Source organism: Pogoniulus pusillus, chromosome 2 (assembly GCF_015220805.1).
Source record: "Pogoniulus pusillus isolate bPogPus1 chromosome 2, bPogPus1.pri, whole genome shotgun sequence".
NCBI lineage: Eukaryota > Metazoa > Chordata > Aves > Piciformes > Lybiidae > Pogoniulus > Pogoniulus pusillus.
Genome location: NC_087265.1, coordinates 579,406 through 604,027, shown reverse-complemented (window position 1 = coordinate 604,027; position 24,622 = coordinate 579,406). Strand labels below are relative to the sequence as shown.

At 49.9% G+C, this 24,622-nt stretch overlaps 2 long non-coding RNA genes across 4 annotated transcripts in view; one reads left to right on the top strand and one right to left on the bottom strand.

The window, feature by feature from the left end:
* The first annotated feature begins 261 nt into the window (after positions 1-261).
* LOC135181365 (uncharacterized) lies at positions 262-23,778 on the top strand. Of its 2 annotated transcripts, XR_010304840.1 has the most exons (7): positions 262-342; positions 7,463-7,643; positions 9,310-9,446; positions 9,562-9,719; positions 10,445-10,770; positions 15,101-15,320; positions 23,545-23,778. It is a non-coding gene; the product is annotated as an uncharacterized LOC135181365 (long non-coding RNA). The 2 variants fall into 2 exon arrangements; XR_010304839.1 differs by lacking the exon at positions 9,562-9,719.
* The window catches only part of LOC135181372 (uncharacterized), a 114,760-nt gene continuing 112,409 nt past the window's right edge, over positions 22,272-24,622 (bottom strand). For both annotated transcript variants that reach the window (XR_010304842.1, XR_010304841.1), the window contains one exon: positions 22,272-23,252. This is a non-coding gene — a long non-coding RNA (uncharacterized LOC135181372). The remainder of the gene's footprint in view (positions 23,253-24,622) is intronic.

Below are 24,622 nucleotides of genomic sequence, written 5' to 3'. Positions count from 1 at the left end.
GCAGTTTAAAGCTCTGTGTTGCACGGGCAGCTTCACAAGGTGCCTTCAATCGACAGTGATTGCAATTTGCCTTCAGCTGTGTCATTTTGCCTTGCGGGTGTGGGAGGCAACAGGCGCGTGCCTGACATTTCAGCCTGGTCGTTGGTCCCTTTATAGTGCCTTGGTGGGGGCTGCCGGCTGGGGGCTGTGGTGCTGGCGTTACCTCCTTGAGCCCCCGCGCTGCGAGCCCGCCCGCGCCGCCCGCCCGCGCCGCCCGCCTGCGAGACGGACGCCGCCGTGGCGTGCGTGTGAGTGACTTCGTGCTTGCCAGCTTCGTTACAAGATGCCGGTTTTGACAGCTAGGTAAATCTATTTCCAAACTAGCCTCGCCTTGAGGGAAGGCTCTCTGAGTTGAAGCGGTGCTGGGCCTGCCGGGCCTGGCCGTGTTTTCGCCGAGGGGAGCGGCTCGCAGGTGCGCCGGGGCGAGGCTGCGCCGGGGGCTCTTGCTCCGTGCAGAGCCCTGCCTGCAGCTAGCTCGGACTGGGTCTGCACAGGCCAGGGGATTGCACACTGCGTCGTCTTCCTTAGGGGGGGTTTCAGCACCTGCTGTGGGGTGGTTTGTTCCTTTTGACTTGTCACTGCCATCATAGGTGGGTAAGCCAGGACAGAGAAATGCAGTCCTGTTTTCCTCCCCGTTTGGGGGGGGTCGATCTTCACCCCAAGGGCTGCAAGGTGCTCTGGATGCTGCTTCAGAGTGAGATTTGTATTGTCTGTGGCTGTGCCAGAGCTAGCGAGGGTAGGAGGATTCCCTGGTGTAGCAAGTGTGAATTACTTGTAAGTGGCTGCAGGAAGGAGATGAACTGCTCTCAGTAGAAGGAAAAAGTAAACCACAAGTGTTTCCAGACACACAGCTCTTACCAGGGGCACGGAGCTGTCGTTCTTCCAGCTATGCCAGCCGCTCTAATGGAAAGTATTTACCTCTCCCCCTGGAAAATGGCTTTCTTTGGTATGGTGAGGCCACCCCAGCTGCTACAATGCAGGCAAATGCTGGCAGTGTCTGCGCAGCTGCAGGCCATTACCTGACACCGTGGGGAATATGAACGTTTTACTCGAGAGATAAAAGCAAGGTGCTGGAGTTGTCAGTACAGATTTTGCAGAGAGAGATACTTGCCCACAGGTGCCCGCTGCGGGTTTGTGGCACCGCTTGCTGGCTGGCTCTGGCTGCATTGTTTCGCTGGGGTGGCTGCTGGAGTTTCTCAGTAGCAAAATGTGAAGAGCTCAGTGAAGGTGGCAGGGAAAGTCTGTCTAGACTTGTCGAGATTGTCACTTAGCAGAAAGCCTATGAGAAATGCAGGCTGCATTTAGCACTTTGCTAGCAGTGACTTGGAACCCTTTTTATTACTAAATTCGTGGTGTTCACAGCGCTCAAGAGTGAGTGCAAGATGTGCCTGACTCCTCTAATGGCTTTTGGGATCAGCAAAATATGTAAATGCCTGAAGATCTTCCCAGCCGTGTTGTCACCATCCATCTGCATGACATTTTGGCCTTAGACTGGAGGATTCCTTCATGCTGAATAGGATGCTTAAAGGGGAGGCTTCAGCTGCATCTTTTATTGATTATTAATGAAATCACAGTGCTCTCAGTGTGGAAAAGCTGCAGCCCTAAAATAAGAGTTGGCAGTGAAAACTGCTTCTCTTAAATCACAGCTCTACTAAGAGAGGGAAGCTTTTCTGGAGTATTGGGTGATTTGTGAGCATTCTATGGTAATTGCTGCCTGATCTGCAGGGAATTTAGAGACACTTTTTAGGAGAATCAAGTTTATTTGGCATTTGTTGAACTTTCAGATGTTGGGGTAGGAGGAGTAGCTGAAAAACTCCAACATGTGTGACTACACTGAAAACTCTTGGTAAAGTGATGCTGTAAAAGCCATTGTCTGGCTGAGGAGTAAGAAAACAAAGAGTAAGTGATTATGAAGAAATCATGTATGTGCTTTTACAGTTCTCAAACAGCGGTTATACTTTTGCCACTTGGAACATGAAGGCAGACTGATGGGAGAAATATGTTCCTAGTTGTGAAAGCACAGCAGGGCACAGCCCCTACCAGTGTCCTCTCCTGCTCTCAGAGATGACAAACATCAAAACGTAGTGTGCAGTGGGTGCCTTGGCTTCTGCACAGCTGCCCCGGAGCTGCCTGTGTGCAGTGGGAGCCTTGGCCTCTGCACAGCTGCCCCAGAGCTGCCTGTGTGCAGTGGGTGCCTTGGCCTCTGTGTGTGCAGTGGGAGCCTTGGCCTCTGCACGGCTGCCCCAGAGCTGCCCATGTGCAGTGGGTGTGCTCATGTTTGCTTCGTTGCCAGTTCAGGAGCGCTGCCTGAGTCACACACTGCTTTTTGCTCTGTCTTGCCACAAGCCATCTCTTTCCGCCAAAATCTTCTTCCAAAAGAAAAGGAAGGAAAAGCAATGAAGTGGCCATGGCATCAGCTGCCTCCTCTTCTGTAGGTATCTTATTGCAGAGTTTTCGACAAAGACTCTGAATTTCCTGCTGGATTTGTGCTCGTGGTGGGTGGGTGTCCATGACACACAAGGCTCAGATGTCTCATGCCCAGAGTGTCTTGTCCTGATGTTACAAAGAAAGCTGAAGTTGCTTACAAAGGGACAGAAAATGTTCCTGCAGAGACACAGGAGCTACGTTTGATACAGAAAACCTTTTCAGAAGTGATGAAAGCTGATTATTCAGCTGAATCCTGTGGGATCAGAAGAAGTAATGAAAATGATTATTTAAGAGTTATTGGAGGAAATGTCTTGGAACAGTCAAGGAGGTTAAAATTTAATTCTTTTATTACAACTGTTCCTTAGCATTTATCAGGGCTCCCTGCCACCTCCTTTCCGCTCGCATTATCCCAGCTGGAGCGGACAGAATGTTGGCACAGAAGCCAATGGTGTTTTGTCTTGCATCATCCTCCAATTTTTCCTTGAAAGCACTACAAGACACATTTCAGTGTGGCTCTTTGGCAGAACTTTGGCTCACTCAGCCTCTTCCAGAGCAGTGCCTAAACACCAGCACGCACCACAGTGTGGTTTGGCCAGAGACGTGGCCCAGCAACTCTGCTGCTGTGGAGCCGGCGCTAGGAGGGGACTGACTGCAGCTGGCTGTTCACGGGGGCTTGTGCTCGCCTGGCACCACCACCTGCCATGCAGCATGGTGCTGGTGAGGATCCTCTTTCCCTTCTTTTCTATTGTTTCCTAGTGTTCCCATGGAGTTGCCATGCCAGCAGGAGCAGGTCAGGACTGGTTCATGTGAGTTACAATTATTGCTGAGCTCGATGGATGCCTTCTCCTTTGGGCAGGAATTATGGAACATTGTAGAGCTTTCCATCCTCCTGTCTCATTTTGTGAGCCACCTTTAAGTTTCTGAGGGTTTGGAAAAGAGCTGAAGTTCTGCTTCAGGTCAGTTCATTCTTACTTGCACAAAGGCAGCCTTGCAGCTGTGACATGACTTGTTCAGCTCTCACACAGGTGTGCATCGAGCAGCTGCCAAAGCAGCTATTGTCCCTTTTTAAGCATCTCTGTATGGATATTTCTTTCTGGGTTTGGCAAGGAAATCACTTAAGACTTGCCAGATAATGACTGCCTAGAGAATATTAATGGGTTTTAGCTCGTGGACTCAGTGGTCATTTTTTGAAAGGAGATCAAAAGTGACACAAAAGCAGAATTTTTCAGAGCTAGCACCTAAGGGTGAGGTTTAATTTTGATTGCAGCAAAGCACAACCCCTCTGAAAATAGACACATCGGAGGAGCTACCATTTTGAGGCTGGTAAGGGATGTGTGCAGGGTTTCACCTCTAAGCAGGCAGATGGATTTAGCAGTGAGAAACCTCGCAAAGCAGTTCTCAGCAACAAATGTTCTTACCATGGGAGGAGTTAGGAGTTCAGAACACTTATAAAAGTGATTAATTTTGCTAAGACTTTTTCAAGCCCACACAAAAGCTTCTAGAAATGAGAACTTTTCCTGCAGCTGGGGATGAGGAAAGAGCCGTGGTTGTGCCAGCATAGGGGTTTGCTGTTGGAGCAGAAAGGGCATCTTGAGCTCCCTGCCACAGGCCATGCCGTGACAGGTTAGAAGGCACTGAGATAAGACCAAGGTAGCTGAGGAGATGCAGAAGTCCATCTGCTCTGTGCAGCACAGATAAGGCTCCCAGACTTGGCCTTCTCAGGGTGCACACTAGAAAAACAGAGGCTGTGAATCAGAGATGCACCTCACTGTGTAGCTTCAGCTTTGCGTCTGCTCTTCTCTGGGACAGCAGCATCCCCACGGGTGTGCCCAGCCAGGGGCAGGAGCTCAGCGTATCTCACACGCAGCTGTTTCAGCTCCTCAGCAGGTTTTGCTGGGGGGTTGATTTTATTTTGGGGGGGTTTATTTAGTTTTGGTTTTTTTAACTATCTTTCTCAAAGCTTTCAAGAGCCCCTCCCAGGAGCTGGCCTGGGAGAATGTCAGAATGCTTTTGACATCCAACCCAAATGGCAGGGCCATGGCCCTCTTCATCTAGCAAGCAGACATGAAGGTCAGGCAAGCCCAGTCCCCAGAGCCAGACTCTTGCTCTCTGTGTGACTTTCAGGTGAAGAGTGCCACCTGCGCATGTCCTGCCGGCTCTCACTGCCGTTACTGCCATCCCCCCTCCCTCAGACACCCCTCCCAGGATTTCTGGCTGTGCACATACCTCCTTCTCAGTCCCAGACCGAGGCAGGGTAACTGCCCAGGTGTGGTGGTTCTGGAGTTTCCCCCCGGCTAGATTAGCCAGAGGAAAGTTAAGGAATGAAGCCTTATGTTGGCAGCTCAGCACAACTTACAGGCAGATATATACAATATATTACAGATAATTACAGCTACAGACAGCTGTAGTTAAAAGCAAACAGAAATACAAGACCCCTCCCAGCAGCCAGACTGCCCAGGAGGAGCTTCCAACCACCCCTCCATCTTCTTTCCACCCTCTGCCTTATCTCAGAATCTCTCTTATGTGGCAGGTGAGCTGGAAAGGTCAGCAAGGGGTGTTAGAAGCAGAAAGATTAGTTGGAGATATGCAGATTCAGGCAGAAGAGTTAACAGGACAAGAGGCAGGCCAAGAGTGAATCTCTCTCTCTGTGTCCTTGTTCTCATGTCCCAGCAGAACGGGTGGCCAATGGAGCCATCACCACTGTCTTCCTTTTACAGCCAATGGTCCAGCTTCTCTCGTTAAGGGTCCGATTGGCCTCAAACCTGCACACCAGCCCAGGCTCTGCACTATTCCTGCCCTTCCTGTCCTCTCCTTTCCCTCTTCTCATCATTAGTATCGGCTGGGTCTAATCACTCTCTCGTCAGCCTCTGGTCAGTTTCTATCCCAGGCGTCCTAGTGCACTTCTGGCAGCCCTCCAGGGAAAAAGAGGAGAGGAAGCAGGACTAAGTGTAGGTGCTTAGAGCCCATCTGGCACTACACAGAGGTGCAGACACTCGGCTAGGTCTCCTTTTGCTTTCACAGCTCTGGTCTTTGCAGGGCTGCCTGGAGAATCGTGAGCCTTTCCACAAAGTGGAGTCTTCTGCATCCAAAGAGCTGAGGCTGGCTGGGTTTGCAGAGTGGTTTACAACTTGGAGTTCAGTCAGCTACTGTCAAATGCAGCAGCCAAAGAGCATCACGTTGCAATATTTGCTTTGCGTATGTAATGCATGGAATGTGTTTTTTAATGGTGTTTTTACAAGGCTATGGAGAGGTAAATAGAACTCCAGATAATCACAGCCTCCTCATCTGCATGCTAAAGATTGCTATCATTTCATTAAGGCTTCTTTTTCTAAAACAAAACAAGAGTTTCTTAGTGATAAAAGGGATAAATACACCAGAGCATTCCCTAGGTTTTACATCCTTCAGCAACAGTCTTGGAACTCAGGTAGTTGTTCCAGTCTGTGCTGCCTGTGGCTTGGGTAGTTATTTCTTTTCCCCAGTAGGTACTGAGCTGTGTTTTGGGTTTGTGCTGCAAATGGTGTTGATAACATAGGGTTAGTTTGGTGGCTGCTGAGCAGAGCTTACATGGAGCCAAAAACTTTCCTGCTCTTCATCCCACCCCATCAGCAAGGATGCAGGGGGTGCAGAAGCAGCTGAGAGAGGCCACATCTGGACTCCAGCTGACCAAAGGTGTATCCATACCATGTGACATCCTGCTTACCATATGGAAATGAGGGAAGAAGAGAGGGGAAGACACTTGGTTTGTCTTCCCAGGTCACTACCAGGCGTGGTGGAGCCCTGCTTTCCTGGGGGTGGCTCAGCACCTGCCTGCTGAAGGGAAGTGAAGAGTGGATCCCTTGGTCTGCTCTGCTCATGTGGGTGGCTTTTGCCTTTCTGTTGGCAGCCTTTACCTCACCCCGTGAGGTTTCACTGTTGTCCTGATTCTGTCTCCCACCTTGCTGTAGGGCAGTGAGCAAGAGGCTGTGTGGTGCTCAGCTAACACCTGGGCCGAAAGCATGGCACAATGAATTGTGCTGTAGGTGCCTGAGTCACGCTGTGATTTCCTAAGTGTTAAGTCATTCAGCTTCCCAGCTCTGCTAAACATCTCTCTGAGAAACAAATCCTTCAGGCTCCCTTGAAAATTTCTGGCCTTAAAACATCGCAGGAGTTTTTGTCAGCACAAAGTTAATGTTTCATCTTTTCTAGGTTATTAAGTTTTAGCCCTGTGCTACCAGTAAGAGCAGTGATAGGTACAAAGAGAGGGCAATTGACTGTCTCCAAAGGTTAACTGTCTTCTGGTTGAAAATGAGCACGATTACTCACCAAAAAGCCAATGACTGAGAACCTCATCTGAGGAGTTCTCAAATGCAGCAGGAGTGGATGCTGCTCGGCTGAGGAAGGATGGGATTTATAGACAGAAATAAAAAGTGTCTCAGGAAAGGAAAGATTAAAGTGATTCATGGGAGTGTTCCACAGCCAACACAGATGATCTGGGCTCCAGGAAGAGAATACACCATTTGCTCTTCTTTCTCAGCTTGTTTGCCTTGAGGTTGTATTAATTTGCTTAGCTGTGTGGTGGAAGGCAGAGGAATGAGAGGACACAGGTTGCTGCCTGGTTCAGTTCAGCCCTGTGTGCAGTGTCCTTTGCCAAATGGAGCACAGCATTAGTTGTGCTTTGGGGGCCAAGCCTGGCTCTGGTAAAACCACTGAACAGTCTGCTTTCTTCATCCATGAAAGCAGTATCACAGGACTGTGTGGGAGTAAGGGATGCAGAAACTGCCAGCTGCAGCTCTGGAGCTGGGAGCTTTGGTGCCTGCAGCTAGCACTGTAGAGAGCCGCAGCCAAGCTCCACCATCACCACAAGCACTGCAGTGCTTTTACACCTGTGAAAGGGAAATGTAAATGGAGAAAAATCAGTAGTGCACTGATCAGCATCTTTCTTTTGGGGGCCTTTTTCTCTCTTTCATCTCTCTCTTGCTGTTAGAGAGGAGTTCAGCATTTCATCCTGTGCTAACAGGCCAGCCCAACCCCACCTGAACACAAGTGCTGATGATGTCAAAAGTGGATGAATTTTCTGGCTTTCTGGGATGACCCAGCAAGGGGAAGATGAGAGGCAAAGTCTGCATAAAATAGCAACAGGACGGATGGGAAAACAGCATCGTTCAGAGAACATGAAGTGATTCATTCCACCTAATACGGTAAGTCTTGTAGAGTTCTCAAGATAAGATTTTTTTAACCTGGTGGTCATGGCTTGGTTGGAAAGAAAGGTAAGGTCATGAACAATTCAAAACTTGTCTTTCTGAAGGAGTGAAATGAACTGTTTGAAAAATAGTCCACTAAATAATAAGTAAATTGGTAAGTAAGTAAATAACTAAATCAGCCCAGCCTCAGCTAGCTGATTTTGACTAAAAATCACAGCGGACTTTTCTACTCCAGCCTCTCTGGAGATTTCAGGACATAGAGTCAAAGTCCCCGTGTAGGCAAGTCCACTTCTGCCCCTTTCTTTTCATTGCACTCTTGTTTCCTTTAGAGGATACGCATGTTCTGATTGTGAGAACATCACTGGGGCTTCTCCTACAGCAGAGGCTGCTGCTGGTGCTGGTCTCTTCTCACAGTGATAGAACAAGAGGGAATGGCCTCAAGCTGTGACTGGGCAGGGTTAGACTGGACATTAGGAAACATTCCCCAGCGAGAGTGGTCAGACATTGGAATGTGCTGCCCAGGGAGGTGGTGGAGTCACCAACCCTGGCTGTGTTTAAAAGTCATTTGGAAGTGGTGGGGTTGTGTTTTAGGGTGCACCTTGGTGAGCAGAGATACTGGTTGGACTTGGTGATCCCGAGGGGCTTTTCCAACCTGAGTGTTTGATTCTGTGATTTTGTTTTCATTGCTTAAAACCAATGAAAGTGGAGAAAATAATTCAGTAGTGTCTTCCTCACTTTTTGCCAGAGGAAAGCAAAAGACAACCCAAGAACGTTTCTAAGTCACAGTGGTTACTGGCCCTACTCAGCAGCCATATTCTCTTGATATGCAGCAGGAGAGAGTGATTGGCATTGGAATAGGCTGCCCAGGGAGGTGGGGGAGGCACCGTCCCTGGAGGTGTTCAAGCAAAGCCTGGATGTGGCACTTAGTGCCATGGTCTGCTTGATTGGGTAGGGCTGGGTGCTAGGTTGGGCTGGATGAGCTTGGAGGTCTCTTCCAACCTGCTTGATTGTATGAATCCCCTCCCTAGTGAGCTGCAGAAGTGCTGAGCACTTGCAGATGTGGCTGATGGCAACAGGAGGGGTGCAGAGCACGTTCCTAATGTCACATAATGCCGAGCACTCCAGGAAATTCAGATCCCATAGATTTCAGTCTGGACCTCCAAAATTAGCACACTGTTTTGACCTTCAGCTTCCCACAGTGAAATTAGGAGGCTACCATGCTGAGAGTGACGTGTCGATGTGAAGATCACACGGTGGCTCCACACAAAACAGGGCAAGTAATGAACGCGGTGTGAGCGCCAGCGAGGAGTAGAGCAAGGCTGTCCTCAGCACCGTGCTTCAACAGTGCCGGCAAACAGAACACGGCCACACAATTAACAGTGGCCTGGGATGAAATACTGAGTGGCCCTGCTCGTGCCAGGAGCCCTGGCTGACCCACACACCCAACGGGTCAAGGGTCCTGGAGAAATAATAGCATTTCACACTGTAATTACAGAGTGCATCAACGCAGCGCCCAGGAGAGCTGGAAAGGTTGCCCAGACAACCTCGCTTACGGGCGCTTGAGTTTGCAATAGTAATGACAAATGTTAATCAATTATTAACATTCATATTTTGTGTGTTGGGGAGGAGGTGTAACAGAAAGCTTCTCTGACTTTCCTGCCAGGTGCGGCTGGCAAGGCACAGACCTGCTTCAAAAGCTAAGACAGATGCAGGCAACACTCACCCAGGCTTCCCTGGCACCCTCGGCTACAGCAGGCAAGCTGCGGGTTTCAAACCAAAGGAGGTGCTGCAAGGAGGCAGGTGAGAAAGCCAGAGGCGTGGGGAGGCTGCAAAGAACCTGAGCTGGCAGCAGGTAAACCGCCCCTGCTGCCAGCGCCTGCAGTACCAACCCTGAGCACCACGTTCCTCCTCGCAGGGGCTGCCACAGCAGCCACCCCAGGAGCTACTGCCCCTGTGTTTGCAGTGCCTAAAATGGCCAGCAACGCCTGACAGAGCGTCAGGACAATGGCACCAACGCCATCATGAAACAGAAGGTCGTGGCAGGATACTGAAGGACACTTGGCTATCGTGCAGGTGAGCTGCCTCGCTGTGGCTTGGCATCCAGAAAGGCACCTTGCAGGCCTAGACGGTTTCCACAGGCTGACTGCTAGTACAATACCCATAGATTTTTGCTGGCTGTCACTGATTTCACTTATTTAGGCATAAATGGTGACAGTTAGCTGTGGTACGGACCTGCCAGCTGCAGTTCTCTTCCTTTGAGACACACACGGCCTATTGCCCACCAAAGCCAGCTGGGGGGATGATCTGGGTGGACAGAAACTGCAGCTGATTTGGAGCTGGGGTTTAATAACAAGAAAAAGCAATGACTTTTTTCTTTCTTTCTCCTTTCTGTTTTTGATTGATCTTACCTGACCCACAGCACCTCAAGCACAGAGCAGGCTTTTCCCTAGAGCTCTTCTGAGCGTGCGTCACGTTGTTCCCTCCGCTAGCTGACAGCTCCATCTGCTAGGCAGTCTTCACTCCCAAACGTCAGAGGATGTTCAGAAAGAGTGAAAGGTCACTTAGGCCTTGCAGCTTTGTTCTCTCTGTCTCTGGGGGTTCTGCACCCAGCCATTTTGCATCCTATCTGCTCTCTTGGGCAATGTAGATTGTAGTAAGTCTCTAATGCACAACTGAATCATCTGAATCTGAAAATCCAAGCTCCTAAGCATCTTTTCCTTCCTCTTCTTCAGAAAGACTCGAAGTACAGAGAAGTACATAATGTTCTTAATTGCAGTTTGTTTTCTTCTCTCCATCAGCTGAACTCCAGTGATGTGTTCCCAAGCCAGACATCTTCTGGGGTCTGCTTGCCCGGCATCAGCTGCTGCTGGGGGATTGCTGCCTGCCCGGCATCTCACCTGGGGGCTGTGCTGTGGGATGTGACAGAGGCCTCTCAGCACAGGGAGCAGAAAACTCTGCTGGACTGGGCTACAAAGTCATCCACTGCAAGTTCTGGCACTGTGCTTTCAGGCAATGACCAAGGAAAGGAGCACGGCTGCAGCTTGGCACTTCAGCTCCCACCCTTGCAGCTGAGCAGGGTCTGAACTGAAAATCCTGCCTGCGTCTCACGGAGGTGACCCCACAGGTATTTTTCTTCCCTCTATCAGTTTCACTACTTTTGAGCCTTTGTACTGTTTTGGCATCTGCAGCATCCTGCCCTGATCAGTTCCCCAGTTTAATTGTGAATGTGTGAACCAAAGGCTGCCCTTGGCCTGCTCTTAAATTGCATACATTCATTTGGTGCAGCCTCCCAAACTCTCCCCTGGTGAGAAATGGCAAATAATTGCCCCCTATTAACTTGTGCTACCTTGTTCATACCTTCCCTCTGTGACATCCCACCTCAGTCATCTCTTTCCCAAGTACATTACATACCAATCTGTCCCCACGTGGAGCCTGCTGCCTGTGTCTTGTGGTCCTTACCTCTTTTCTATACCCCTTCCCTGGCGCTCCAACCTATCTCACATTAAATCACTACCTACTTGGTTTCTAGTCTGAGTAGTGTCAGTTGAATTGTATAAAGTCAACTCTGTGTAATACATGTAAGAAAAACTGTTCTAAAATCATGCTTTGATGTTACTTCAGACATAACTTTAGACTGGAGATCAAACTGCAGCACTAAATAGGGTCCCAGTGTGAATATGTACATGTCCCCGCAGCAGCACTCAGCTTCCTTTCAGAGGAGGCAGTCCCACAATTCCCATTGGAAATCAGAGACACACAAGGGGTGAGCAAGATGAGAGCAGGCCCCTTGAATCCCATGTTTGTTTCCTTTGTCTGAGAAAATGCAGCCCTGCCCCTTACTCACTGCTTGTGGTTATGGGATGGGCAGGAGGCTTTGCTGCTGCAAAAGCAGGAAACCTCAGCCCTGCATAACCAGGAGCAAGCTGCAGGGTTGCCCATGGAGCAACCAGGAAGGGGGAGTGAAGCCCAAATTGCTTTTACAGAAACTAATTTTTGAGGAAGGCTTCTGAGGACTTGTACTAATTATAGCTGAAAAGTTTACTTATGCTTAAAGGTAGTTCACAGCCTGATCTCATAAACCAACCACCCCTTGGCACCCAGAGTTTAAATTAAAGTGAGTTATCCCTCTTATGCAACCCACTGAGAAGAGGCTCTCCAGCTGTTTCCCTGCAGCTGTGGCCCCAGGGAGTGCTGTTGAGGGGCACAGGCAGTGCCTTTGCAGAGCAGACTTGGAAAACTGCTGGCTTTGGTTAGAGTGTGTGGCTGAAGGCTCACATGCACTTGAAGGAGACCATGACACAACAGCACAAGATGAGGTGTTGAGGGATGGAACCAAAATTGAGGAAATCATAAGCCAGAGCTGGCTCTGGAGACCACCTGTGGGGTGGCTGCTGACAGGACAGGAGTGCACACTGGCTCCAGGAAAGATCCTAAGCTCTGAAGGTTGGCTGGGAAAGCTGCTCATGTGTGTCTGAGTGCCAGGCAGTGTAAGGCAAGGCTGGCTGAAGCTGGATATTGGGTGCACTGGGTGTCTGAGTCCACCTGGTGGAGGCATCCACATCAGTTATCTGTAGGTACACCCCACGAGTGGATCTTCAGCCAGAGAGGGAGACAGCATGAGGCTGTTGGTACCGTCTGTGTTCAGCTGAGCGTTCCTGCCTGCACTGTGTGCGTGTGCCTGCTGCCTGCCTGCTACCTGCCTGCTGGGAACGCAGGCTCAGCCTGCACCTCCTCGTGTGCAGCTGCAGCAGCCTCACCCCGGTGAGCTCTACTGGACTGGGAAACCTTTTGAAGGTGAATGAGGGAAAACGACTTGACACAGAAAATTGCTAGCTGCAAACAGAAAGTTGCTAAGGGCCCAGCGACTGCTCCTCCCTGCTGCACGTGCGTTCTGCTTTTGGCTGTTGGAGTGTGCTGCTGCAGGCTCTTCAAGGGGGTGCTGGTGGCTTGGGCACATTTATTCAAGATTAAAGAAAATCCAGTCATTTCTTGAAGATTAGAAATTAGGTCAGGTCTGCTGGATGTGTCCAGCTTTGATGGGACTGTCTGTGATGCCTCAGCTGGCCCAGAAGCCAAAAGTGTTTCCAAAATGCAAGCATTTTATTTCTTTTTATCGTTTTACTTTATGTTACTGATTTTATTTTTCATTTTTCAGAATGCAGAGAGGTTTGGGCTTTGTTTCTTACAGCCAGCCTACAGCTGTGCAGTCAGCTGTACAAAGCAGTGTCTCCCATAGCCTCTGCATGCCCAGCTGACCTGCTGCAGGGAATGCTCAGGCTTGCTGTGCTTGTGTCAGAGGTCTGACCAAAATTACAGGCTGCATCTTCCCTTTTGCTTTTACCAAACCAGAATCCTACAGCCAAGTAGTAATGACCACTATGGTGCTTAGGGATATGATTCAAGGTGAATCTTCTAGAGTAGGGTTCTAGGTTGGACTTGGTGATCCTGAGGTGCTTTGGCAACCTGCATGTTTCTGTGACTCTATCTCTTATGCTGAGGCAGAACCTCTTTTGCTGCAACTTACACCCATTGCTCCTTTTCCTATCCCAGGAAGCAGTGAGCAGAGCCTGTCCCCCGCTCCTGGCAGCCCTCAGCTATTGAAAAACATTGATCAAATCCCCTCTCAGTCTTCTCCAGACTAAGCAGCCCCAGGTCCCTCAGCCTCTTCTCATCAGCCATGCCCTCCAGTCCCCTCATTGTCCTCATGGCCCTCTGCTGGACCCTCTCCAGCCCATCCCTGTCTCTCTTAAACTGGAAAACCCAAAACTGAAGGCAGTACTCAAGATGAGGTCTCGGCAGGGCAGAGCAGAGGGGGAGGAGAACCTCCCTTGATCTGCAGGACACACTCTTCTTAATGCACCCCAGGATCCCATTGGCCTTCTTGGCCACAAGGGCACATTGCTGTGCCATGGCTAACTTGTTAGCCACCAGCACCCCCAGGTCCCTCTCCACAGGGCTGCTCTCCAGCAGTCACCTCCCAGCCTGTACTGCTGCAGTTTGTTATTCCTCCCCAGGTGCAGGTGTTGAATCCAAGCCTGGCTGGGGCACTTAGTGCCAAGGTCTGGTTGATTGGCCAGGGCTGGGTGCTAGGTTGGGCTGGATGAGCTAGGAGCTCTCTTCCAACCTGGCTGATTGTATGATTTCCATGTTCCAATAGGGTTTCTGCTAAGAGGCTGAATTGGCTGCTTTGTGAATCTCTGACTCATCTTTGGGTTGGTTTGGGCTTTTCTCCCAAAAGTTTGGGGGGTTTTATGTTTTAAAGCTCTTTGACATTTTCCACTCTTCCTCACCCCTTTTCATGGCACTCTAGCTGACAAAGCCAGTCAGACAGGGCCTCCCATCAGGAATTATGTTGTAAAACAATCTCAAATTGCACAGTGTATTTACAAAAGCTCCTCTGAATCCACCTGCTTCTCTTTCCCAAACAGCAACAAAAAACCCTCTGGGAGGTGGGAAATGCCAGGAGTGAGCGAACAGCTGCAGCCCCCAGAGAGGAGCTGTGCCACGGCATTCACCTGCTGATCTTACCAAAGGTTGTCAGGCATTTTGGAGAGGCCTTTTCCCTTCTTGGAGTGCTCTCACTTTTTTCCCCCTGTGATGCTTTCACTCCTCTCAAGCACAGAGCAGACAGGACTTTTTCTAATCTTTGCCTAATTAAAAACAAGGACAAAAAAAGCTCTCTAATAAAATAATGACTACTGCTCGGGGCCATCAGCTCTCCCAGCTAGTCATTAATCCCAGGAAAATGAGCCAGCCTTGATTGTTATTACTGAAATATATTGCTAATGTAATTTAGAGCTTCCTAGAAACAGATTTCTTGACTAGATTCTGGTCCTCCTGGCCCACCTAAAAAGCTGTGCATGAATTTATCCATCTACAAATTAAAATGTGACTGCAACAAAGATATTTAGGGTATTACTCAGAACAAGTGAAATGGTTAAGAGTTTAAAACCACAATGGAGGTGACAAATTTAACTTAAACATCAAGGTTGGGGGGGAGTGTGGGAGGCAAGTGCTATGTGCATGTTCTAGAAGGTCAGCTGCTTCTAGACAGAAAAGGGAGGAAAAGAGAAAGTAGGCATCAGGGAGTAGGGGTGTGTGCAAGAAGTGGCTGCTCCTGGCTGCGTGGGAGAGGCGCAGCGGTTTGGGCAGCATTTGGAAGAAGGAAACCAGAGGAAATGGGTGATGGGTGAGGAGACTAAGGTGGAAATAGCCTCCCAGAGATAACTTGGAAACAAGTGGGAAAGGGCAGGATGCTACAAGTGCCTGCATACATGAGGCTCTTCACCTGACACAGAGGGAGAAGTGCTGCAGTCAGCTGCCGTTGCCTTGCTGGCAGGGGCAGCTGTTGGGGCAGCACAATCCCCCACAGTAGCACAGCCTCAGGTATGGGCACAAATCCTCCACAGGAGCAAGTGGAGCTGCTGCTGAGTTCTGCTCTTCTGCTTTCCCAGGTTAACCAGCACAGCTGACTCTGCTCAAGGGGCTATTGGGACCATCCCACCAGATCCAGTGGATCTCCAAAGGATGTGGACAATCAGTTTGGATGATTCCAGCAAGATCCAGTGACTCTGCGGAGGTCTCAAGTCCCATCTGACACCTAAAGGCACCAGAGTGAAGCCTTTTGCCTGTGCTACTGCAGCTTGCAGCCAGGTTTTCTTCATGTGTCTGAAGGTTTGTGAGGAGCTACTCTCTTTCTAATTGTTTTCTTCATTGTGTAGATCTTAATTGCTCAATCCCATTAATGTAGATGGCTGGGGAAAAAAAAATAGTTATATAATGCTATTGAAGGTAGCTAATTAGATCATTAATCTGAACCAGGTACCCACTATGAGGAAGAGGTGTAGGAAGAAGTCCCTCACAATCAGTGGGACTTCGGTGTGAGTGGCCACTGAACCTGCAGAGCTTAGGCTGAGGTGAAACGAGAAATAATGAACAAATTCACAGCTGAAAAGCAGCCCAGAAATGTTGTCACTGCTCTGGGGGCAGGGCAGGCTCCCCAGTGGTCTCCCATTTGTAGAGGGCAACGCAAGCAGTGGCCTGGAAAGACAGAAACCAAAACTGCCTCTCTGTAGAAGCATGAACAGAGGTTTGTCACTGAAGCATTTGAGACCTGCTGACTTGTTCAGTTTGGTACTCTGTAAAGAGGAAGGCTCCAGTCTCGGCTCCAACAGTGCAAGTGCAGAGCTCACCGAGTAGAGGAGTGTCCTGTGCTGTCCCTGTCACCACAGCCCCACCCTGAGCTACAGCCTTGGAGCTGCGCGGTTGGAAAGCCACAGCTTGGAGAGGGACTGAGGGCATGAGTTGACAGTAGACAGAACAGGAGCCAGCAGTGCCCTGGTGGCCAAGAAAGCCACTGGCATCCTGGCCTGCATCAGAGCAGGCAGCACGGACAGGGAGGTGATCATGCCCTGTGCTCAGCACTGATGGGGTCACACCTCAAGTGCTGTGTTCAATTCTGGGCCCCTCACTGTAGAAGGGGCATTGAGAGGCTGCAGCCTGTCCAGAACAGGGCAGGGAGGCTGGAGAAGGGCCTGGAGCAGCTGGACTAGGAGGAGGGGCTGAGGGAGCTGAGAGTGTTCAAGCTGGAGAAGAGGAGGTTGAGGGCAGAGCTCATTGTTCTCTACAGCTGCCTGCAGGGAGGTTGGAGTGAGCAGGGGGCAGCCTCTGCTCCTTGGTGGCAAGGGACAGGAGCAGAGTAAACGGTTCCAAGCTGCACCAGGGTTCAGGCTGGATGCTAGAAAATATTTCTGCACTGGAAGGGTTCTCAAACATTGGAATGGTCTGACTGGGGCAGTGCTGGAGTCACCATCCCTGGGGGGGTTTAAGCAGCAGGTGGAGCTGGTCCTTAGAGGCACGGTTTAGTGTTGGCCCTTCAGTGCTGAGTCAAAGGCTGGACTCGATGATCTTGGAGGTCTCTTCCAACCAAGTATTTTCTGTGAACAATAGAAAAGGTACAGCAAACTGTGATGTTTTACTTCAGGCTTCTGAGTGATTAGAAGATGCAGCTGTTCTCTCAGTTTTATTTTGTCAAGCTGGTAAAAGGTCTGGAGGAATGAGGATTGAACAGATGGGTTGTGAAATTGATAATGTATGAGCTGGACCTCTGGTGGACTCATGTGTGCCCTTTCTTTCACAATTCCCACCTCCTAAACATGTGTGACAGCATTAACCCTGAACTTGGCCTCTGTTTTGCAGCTGCAAGTGCTGTGTTAAGAACAAGCTTCACAGCTTGGTTAAAGTCCTGACCTTTGCTGTCATCTGTGGTTATGTCCTCAGTGACTCCACCAGCTCTCAGTCTTGGATTTAAAAAAACCCAACAAAATCACAGAATTAGGCAGGTTGGAAGAGACCTGCAAGCTCATCCAGCCCAACACAACACAGCTGTCCTGCAGGGCTCCCCAGCCCCTTGTGCTGTCCAGGTTGCCCAGTGTACAGGTATGTCCTTCACCTGCTTAGCTACTGGAGGTGCCCTTTTGCACCAGGAGTATGTTTCTAGCAGCCTGACTGCCTCCCTAAACAATGCTTTAGGGCTGCAGCAACAAGGTCTAAGGATTCCCAGAAACCTGGGGCTTGCTGCAGCCTTGGTGCATGTCTTGTGCTGGAGTTCTTTTGTCATTTTTCCCCTCTGCAAAGCGATGGGGTTGGGGTTATCAGGATGCATATTTGATGGTGCTGGTGATCAGGTTGAACTTCTGTCACTGATGTACCCCTGTGTGTGTGTTGGAGCTGATGTCTTCCCTGCACTCTGCCTCGGGCAAACAGCAAGGATGCCAAGTTGCCAAATGATGGATGTGAAGTATCAGCCAGGAAAAGCTTCGTATTACCGCAGGAAGGCTGCGAATGTGAGATGGCATCACAGCTACCTCGGGCTGAGCAGAACAGGCTGACTGGTGATTAGCAGCCAGGGACTGGGGAAAAGACCCATTTCTGGGCTAAAAACCACTGCTTCTGAGTCCTCCTCTACGAACAATACATAAATTTTCCTTGCTCTGCTGTCTTAAGTCAGCCTTTCTCGAATCTTTCACAGCGGAGGCCTCAGGAAGTGCTGCCACAGCTGCGTCCTCAGTGCATGCATGCGCGCAGAGGAGGGCAGCTCACAGCAGGGAGGGCCCTAGCAGACAAAAAGAAAGGTGGCCCTTGAGGAAGGCTGTGTTTCCCTTACAGAACCATAGAATGGCAGGGGCTGGAAGGGACCTCGGAAGCTCATCTGGTGCCACCCCTTGCCAGAGCAGCAGCATCCAGAGCAGATCACACAGGAGCACATCCAGACAGTTCTTGAATATCTCCAGAGAGGGAGATGCCACAACCGCCCTGGGCAGCCTGGAGTGCTCTGCCACCCTCACAGGGAGAAGTTCTTCCTCAGCTTCACATGGAACCTCCTCTGCCTCAGCTTCCACCCATTGCCCACTTGGTGCTTTAGAGCCTGCTTCAGTGCGCTACGTTTATTCCGTCGCCTTGAGTACAAAGGTGGGAAGCGGAACTAGTATGTGGCAGGCCCAGCGCAAGGAGACACCTCGGAGATGTGTGGCTGGGGCGCACCTGCGGGGCGCTGCCGGCTGCCGCCGTGCCCGGGGCCGGGGCCAGCGGCGGATCGCAGCGCGGCGCAGCCCTGCAGGGAGTTAGCTTTCTGCCTTCCCGGCACGCAGACTGATTGCTGCCCTGCTGACGACTGTAAACATTGTTCCAAGTGCTCTCTTATGATCCCTGTAGGAATGACAGTGTAAACAACGTGATTCTGTTCACCTCTGAGGCATATCTCGCAACTTTGCTCTTCCAAAAGAGTGCTAAGAGCAGCGGACGCTGCTGACAAGGTCAACAGAGGCACTGCGACCTGCCTGCAAGAGCCAGCTGATGCTGGAGGCGGCGACACATCGGCACCGTAGCACTCGGTGCTGGGTGCCTGCTTTGTGCATAAGCGTACTGCTACGCGGGCAGATACTCGGAGCAGTACGTTCTGAGCTCTTGCTGCTGCTGTTGCTGCTGCAGAAAGCCTGGAGACTTGCCGTGAGTAAGCCACCTTCCTGTAGGTGGTTGTTATGGGTACCACGGAGCCCATGCGTGTTTGGGTCTAATTCTACCTACACTTGTAGAGCACTGGCAGTGTTCCTCCAGGGTAGATCTGTGCTTGGAAGATGCACGCTGGCTTCAAACTTCAGCTTTCCTTTGTCTACACAAAGAATAGCAAAGCATCCTGCTTCAGGCCCTTAGGTTGTTAGCTCCTCACTGTGAGGGAACCTCTGGAATATTTCCTATGCCTGGAGCTCCTTGGAGTAAGACAAGTCAGTCCTTTTTCACAACTGCAGGTACTCTCCAGGGGTTCTGGTACTCAAGAGAAGCATCTAGTTATAGTTAGGGATTACAGAGCATAATTTGACTGATTTCTTTCCATTTAGACGCCATAAACCAGCTGTGGATAGCAAAAGAAACACGTCTGTGCACAATTCTGAGAGACTTTGCTGCACGTCTCAGGTTCTGTATCAAGATAGAGTGTTCTACAAGTTCTGCCTCTTGCATCCTTGCATGTCGCTCTTACTGTGCTGCCCACAGCTCCTGCACCGCTCAGAGCTCAGCAGAAGAGCAGAGACCACACTGCAAAAGCAAGCTCTTGCCTCCAGCTCAAGCCTGCTGCCGTCCCTTTCTTCTCTGGCTGTCTGGAGAGGGATGAACATCTGTCCCCCTTTGCACATATCAGTCTGTTCCCCTCTGCAAGCATCAGTCGGGATGGACTGGTGGCTCAGTGCTCTGCATCAAGGTATCGTCCTGGTTTGAGGAGGAGTCCTAATGCCTTCATGACTTTCCCTTAACTTGGGTTAATTGCATTTGAGTGTTCTGCTCCTACTGCTAGAGCTGGGCACAAGTGCCAGATGCCACTCGTGATGCAGCAGTTTCATAGCACTGCAGGCAGTTGCACGAGGCACAGCTGCAGCATCTGCAGTGTGTCCTTTCTGCAGAACTTCTGTGTGCAGTGCATTATGGATTTTGGCTTATTCATAAACTACATTCACAGGCTTAGAATAAATAGCTGCAGCTTCCCACTGAAGAGACAATTACTCTCAGCTTTTAAATACTGCTTTTTTTCTGGTCTCTTGCAGATTAGTCCTGGTTGTAAGGTACCATAAAGCAATAAAGGTACATTTTCCACCACACTGCATTTGAGGATGGAAAATACCTAACAATAACAACAATTCTTGGCATTGCCATGGCAACTTTCATCCAAAGATCTCCAAATGCTTTCCAATAAGTAATTAATTAGGGCTCACAGCACCCTGGAGAGTTAATTACAAATTATCAAGCATCATCTCAAACTGTTTCCATTGAAACTATTCTTGTGCTCTTTCCAGAGGCAAACACAATCTGCCTGCTGTAGTGCTGTGGCCTTGCTCACCCCTGCTTCATTCTGGAAGTGCAATTAGATGGGAAGGTGCCTGCATTCCATGCTAGGGAAAGCTAACATCATTAGAGCCTGGCCACAAAGCTCATTGCCATTGCCAGCTCCTGCACTAGGGTGATGATTTTCTCATCTGGCTCTGCTTAGTGGAACAACAACAAAAGGAAAACTGCTAAGTATTCCAGTGGAATTCCAAAGAGGTTTCAGAATGTGGATGTCCATCTGTCCTGCCACGAGGGCCTTTAGTTTTGAAAATATTTGATCCAGGCTTCAGCACTGACGCAGCAAGAAGAGGAGGACAGGTCTGTGCTGCCTGCAGACTGAGCATTCCTCTTGGGACACACAAGCTCTGCTAGTCCAAGCAGCAGTGTCTGGGCTTGTGAAAGTGTTTGGCAGAGAGTGCTGTGTGCCAGGGAGGATCATGAGGCAACAGCAGCATTGCATCTCACCTTGTCAGAGGAGCCCAGAGTTATATCAGCTCAGACACAGAGCAAGATGCTCTGAACTAGTCTGAACAACTTAAATTCTCTCTCTTAGTGAAAGAGAAATAAAAAATGAGAGGAGGCACAGAAAAGGAAGGGGAAGATTGAAGTGCAAACCAAGGCCCCAACCCCCCAAACCAGCATAGCTGGAAACATCCTGGATGTCCACAGGCATTGCAGTAGAAGACAGGATACAGCTGCTGCCCAGGGGAGACCTGCAGATTTCTTTTGGTTTTCATCTCATAAAACCATAGGAGTAATTATCCCCCCCTTTGGCTATACCAGCCTGTGTCTTTTGTTCTAACATAGTTACTGGCTTGCTTTTGATACAGGATTAAACTAGGAGTCATCTGAGGGCAGAGGTTTCTCTCTCTTCCCAGAGTTAGTTTATTTTTCAGTTAAAAATGAAAACCAAAATTAAAAAAATGCTCTTGTTTGCAGGAATAGGACTTGTGGGCAATTTGGAATGTCCAGTTCTGGGCTGCTCAACTCCAGAGAGATGTTGAGGTGCTGGAAGGTGTTTGGAGAAGGGCAGCAAGGCTGGGGAGGGGCCTGGAGCACAGCCCTGTGAGGAGAGGCTGAGGGAGCTGGGGGTGTGCAGCCTGCAGAAGAGGAGGCTCAGGGCAGAGCTCATTGCTGTCTGCAGCTGCCTGAAGGGAGGCTGTAGCCAGGTGGGGTTGGGCTCTGCTGCCAGGCACCCAGCAACAGAACAAGGGGACACAGCCTCAAGCTGTGCCAGGGCAGGTCTAGGCTGGATGTTAGGAGGAAGCTGTTGTCAGAGAGAGTGATTGGCATTGGAATGGGCTGCCCAGGGAGGTGGTGGAGTCACCATCCCTGGAGGTGCTGAAGCCAAGCCTGTCTGGGGCACTCAGTGCCATGGTCTGGTTGGTTGGCCAGGGTTGGGTGCTAGGCTGGACTGGATGATCTTGGAGGTCTCTTCCAACTGCTTGATTCTATGATTCTATGGATTTCCCACCTGGAAAGGCTTGGTGTTGTATGGCAGGGGTTCATGTTCATAGCACCAAAATCACTCAGGCCTTTCAAAACTCACTCTGCTTAATGTCTGAAATTTACATTGAAGAGAGAAAACCTGGTCCTGAGGAAGCTAACTGACTGTGCTCCTTCCTCTGCCATGAGGACAGGCTGAGGGAGCTGGGGGTATGCAGCCTGGAGAAGGCTGGAAAGGGATTTTGCATGAGGGTGTCTAGAGACAGGCCAAGGGGAGAAGGTTTGAAGCTGAGGCTGAAGCTGAGGAAGAAGTTCTCCAGTGTGAGGGTGGTTAGAGTCTGTGGCTGCCCCCTGCCTGGGGATGTTGAGGGCCAAGTTGGATGAGGGCTTGAGCAGCTGAGTGTAGCTGAGAGGTGTCCCTGGGCATGGTGGGGAGGTTGGAGCAGATGAGCTCTGAGGTCCCTTCCAGGCTGAGCCACTCTAGGATTCCATGACTCCTTGGTGTGTGCTGTAAGTGGTGCAGCACATGTGTCAGCAGTAAGCATTTAAACACAGATGTGACACATCAGAGCTGCACAAAGTGCAGGAGGGGCCTGCTCCTGGTTGAAAATGCTAGCAGGAAGTCATTAGTAAGAAAACAGAAGTTGCACCAAATTCCAAAAGATGCCAGAGGGATTTACCCTCCAGTGAATTGCAGGCAAATAAAGGCAAAGGTTGGGAAAATAATTGAAGGCTCTGAACTGTAAATGTGTGTTTACAGTAGGTTTTGTGCCACAGCTTTATCCCAGCAGAAAGCAGAGCTAATTTTCTCAAAGCATTATTTTATTACGTATCCAATGATCTGGTTATGGTTTATTTTCCTATCTGTGCCTGCAACCCCAGCCAAGTCAGCAGCTTCATCCAGGTGTGGAAGATAATTTGATCCCAGAAGTGATTCCAAGTGTAATAGCAATGAATGTTATTTGTCTCTGCAGTTCTTTAAGTGTAACCAAACTAATGAGAAAGGCTGCGGAGTCTGAATTCAGTTTGATTAAAGCTCTGAGCACTGATTGAGCCAAGAAGATAATTTAGAGGCACACAGAGAGATGCTCAGCGCTGGCAAAGGCATAACAAGGAGGAGAAGAAAGCCCTAGGAAAAAGCTGAGCTGATATAATTATATAAGGGAAGGGGCTTGTTGGTGCCTATATACAAATGAGCATATTAGCAGCTCGGGCATTCTGCTTCTCAAGCAAAAGAAGATGTATGGTAAGGAACAGCAATTGCACTGTGGCATAGAAGTGAGCTGAAGAATCTTCTGACAAACATTTACAGGAAAACATGGCCCTTAAGCAGCCCTTCCTAGCAGAGATTCATCCCTCCCCTGGAGAGGAGTGCTTGACTGGCAGCCTTTCCAGTCCGAGCGCTGAGTGCACAGAGTCTGTCTGCCCGGCCGCAGGTACGAGCCCGCAGGAGCTGTGCAGGGAGAGCAAGGGTGGTTTCAGCCTCCGTCCCGGCAGGGAGGCAGCAGTCCTGGGGTTGTTTGCAGTGGATCAAGCCAATTAGAACATCTTAAGCAAAGCTTTCTGTGCTTTATGTTTACCATTGGTTTCCAAAGGAGTAAGGCTATTTTCCTGCATCAGAGGTGGTGAAGGCTCCGTAGTTAAGTGAAGCTTAGATGATGCACTCTCCTTTAATGCTAGCCTGGAAAAGAATGCTAATGTGGGTCAATGCAGTGCTCATCTTTTGCCAGCAAAGCTCTTAATTTCCTTATAGAATTCAGCCATTCTTCTTCCTCTTCCTGGAAGCTATCAGATAAAAAGGGACAATTGTTAATAACACAAGGTAGAGTCTGCAGAAAGCAAAATCGTCTGTCTGCTATGGGAGCTGGGAAGGGAAGCTAAAATCTTATGTGGTCACTTCCATCACATCTGATAAAACTAAAAAAATGACACATCCTATCAAGAGAAAATTAAAACTCAGTCACCAAGCAGCACTTCTGGTTGACTCTGAAATTCTACAGCAGCAGCACAAGCTTCTTGTGAAGCTATTTAGGCTCTGGCCATTGTTGCAACAACTGTGTCTGCACCTCTTTTCCAGGTGCTCCTGAAATAAACATCCTCATCTTGTTCAAAGCATGCTGGCAGCTGACCAGGAGGAACGCAGAGAGCTCTGGGAAGGTGCCCAAGGTGGGAACATCTTGGCACAGAGGGAGCTGTGGGCTGGCTGGAAGAAGAGCGTCCGTTCCCAAAGCAGGGAGGTGAGAACAGCATCATGAGGCACAGACCAAAGCAATAGCTTAATAAAGTGAAAAAATTGAGCCCCAGTGATAAAGAGGTAAGAGTAGGTTGCAACTTGGGTCATGGTGATTTTGGATGCTTTAATTATTCAACAGTGAAAATGAAGGTCCACAGGAAACTTGTTTCTGTGAACTAAGCAGCTGAGATTACTTGCTAGAGGGCAGGAATCCGTCCAGAGAGACCTGGACAGACTGCAGATGTGTCCCCAGGCCAACCTCATGACATTCAACAAGGCCAAGTGTAAGCTTCTGAACCTGGGTGGGTGCAATCCCAAGCGCAAATCCAGGTTAGGTGGCAAAGGGCTGAGAGCAGCCCTGAGGAAAAGGCCCTGGGGGTCTGGGTTGGTGAACAGCTCAACAGGAGCCTGCAGTGTGAGTGCAGCCCAGACACAACCCTGTGCTGGGCTGCAGCAAGAGCAGTGTGGGCAGCAGGGCAAGGGAGGGGATTCTGCCCCTTGGCTCTGCTCTCCTCACACCCCACCTGCAGTCCTGGGGGCAGTTCTGGAGCCCCCAGCACAAGAAGGACATGGAAGTGTTGGAGCCAGTCCAGAGGAGGCCACCAAGATGCTGAGAGGGCTGCAGCAGCTCTGCTGTGAGGACAAGCTGAGAGAGTTGGGGCTCTGCAGCCTGGAGAGGTGAAGGCTTTGAAGAGAGCTTGGAGTGGCCTTCCAGGATCTGAAGGGGGCTACAGGAGGGCTGGGGAGGGACTATTGACAAGGTCTGGTAATGACAGGACGAGGAGGAATGGGTTTGAACTGGCAGAGGGCAGATTGATATTGGATGTTAGGAAGAAGTTCTTTGCAGTGAGGGTGGTGAGGCACTGGCACAGGTTGCCCAGGGAGGCTGTGGAGGACAGAAGCACAGAATGTGATCAAAGAT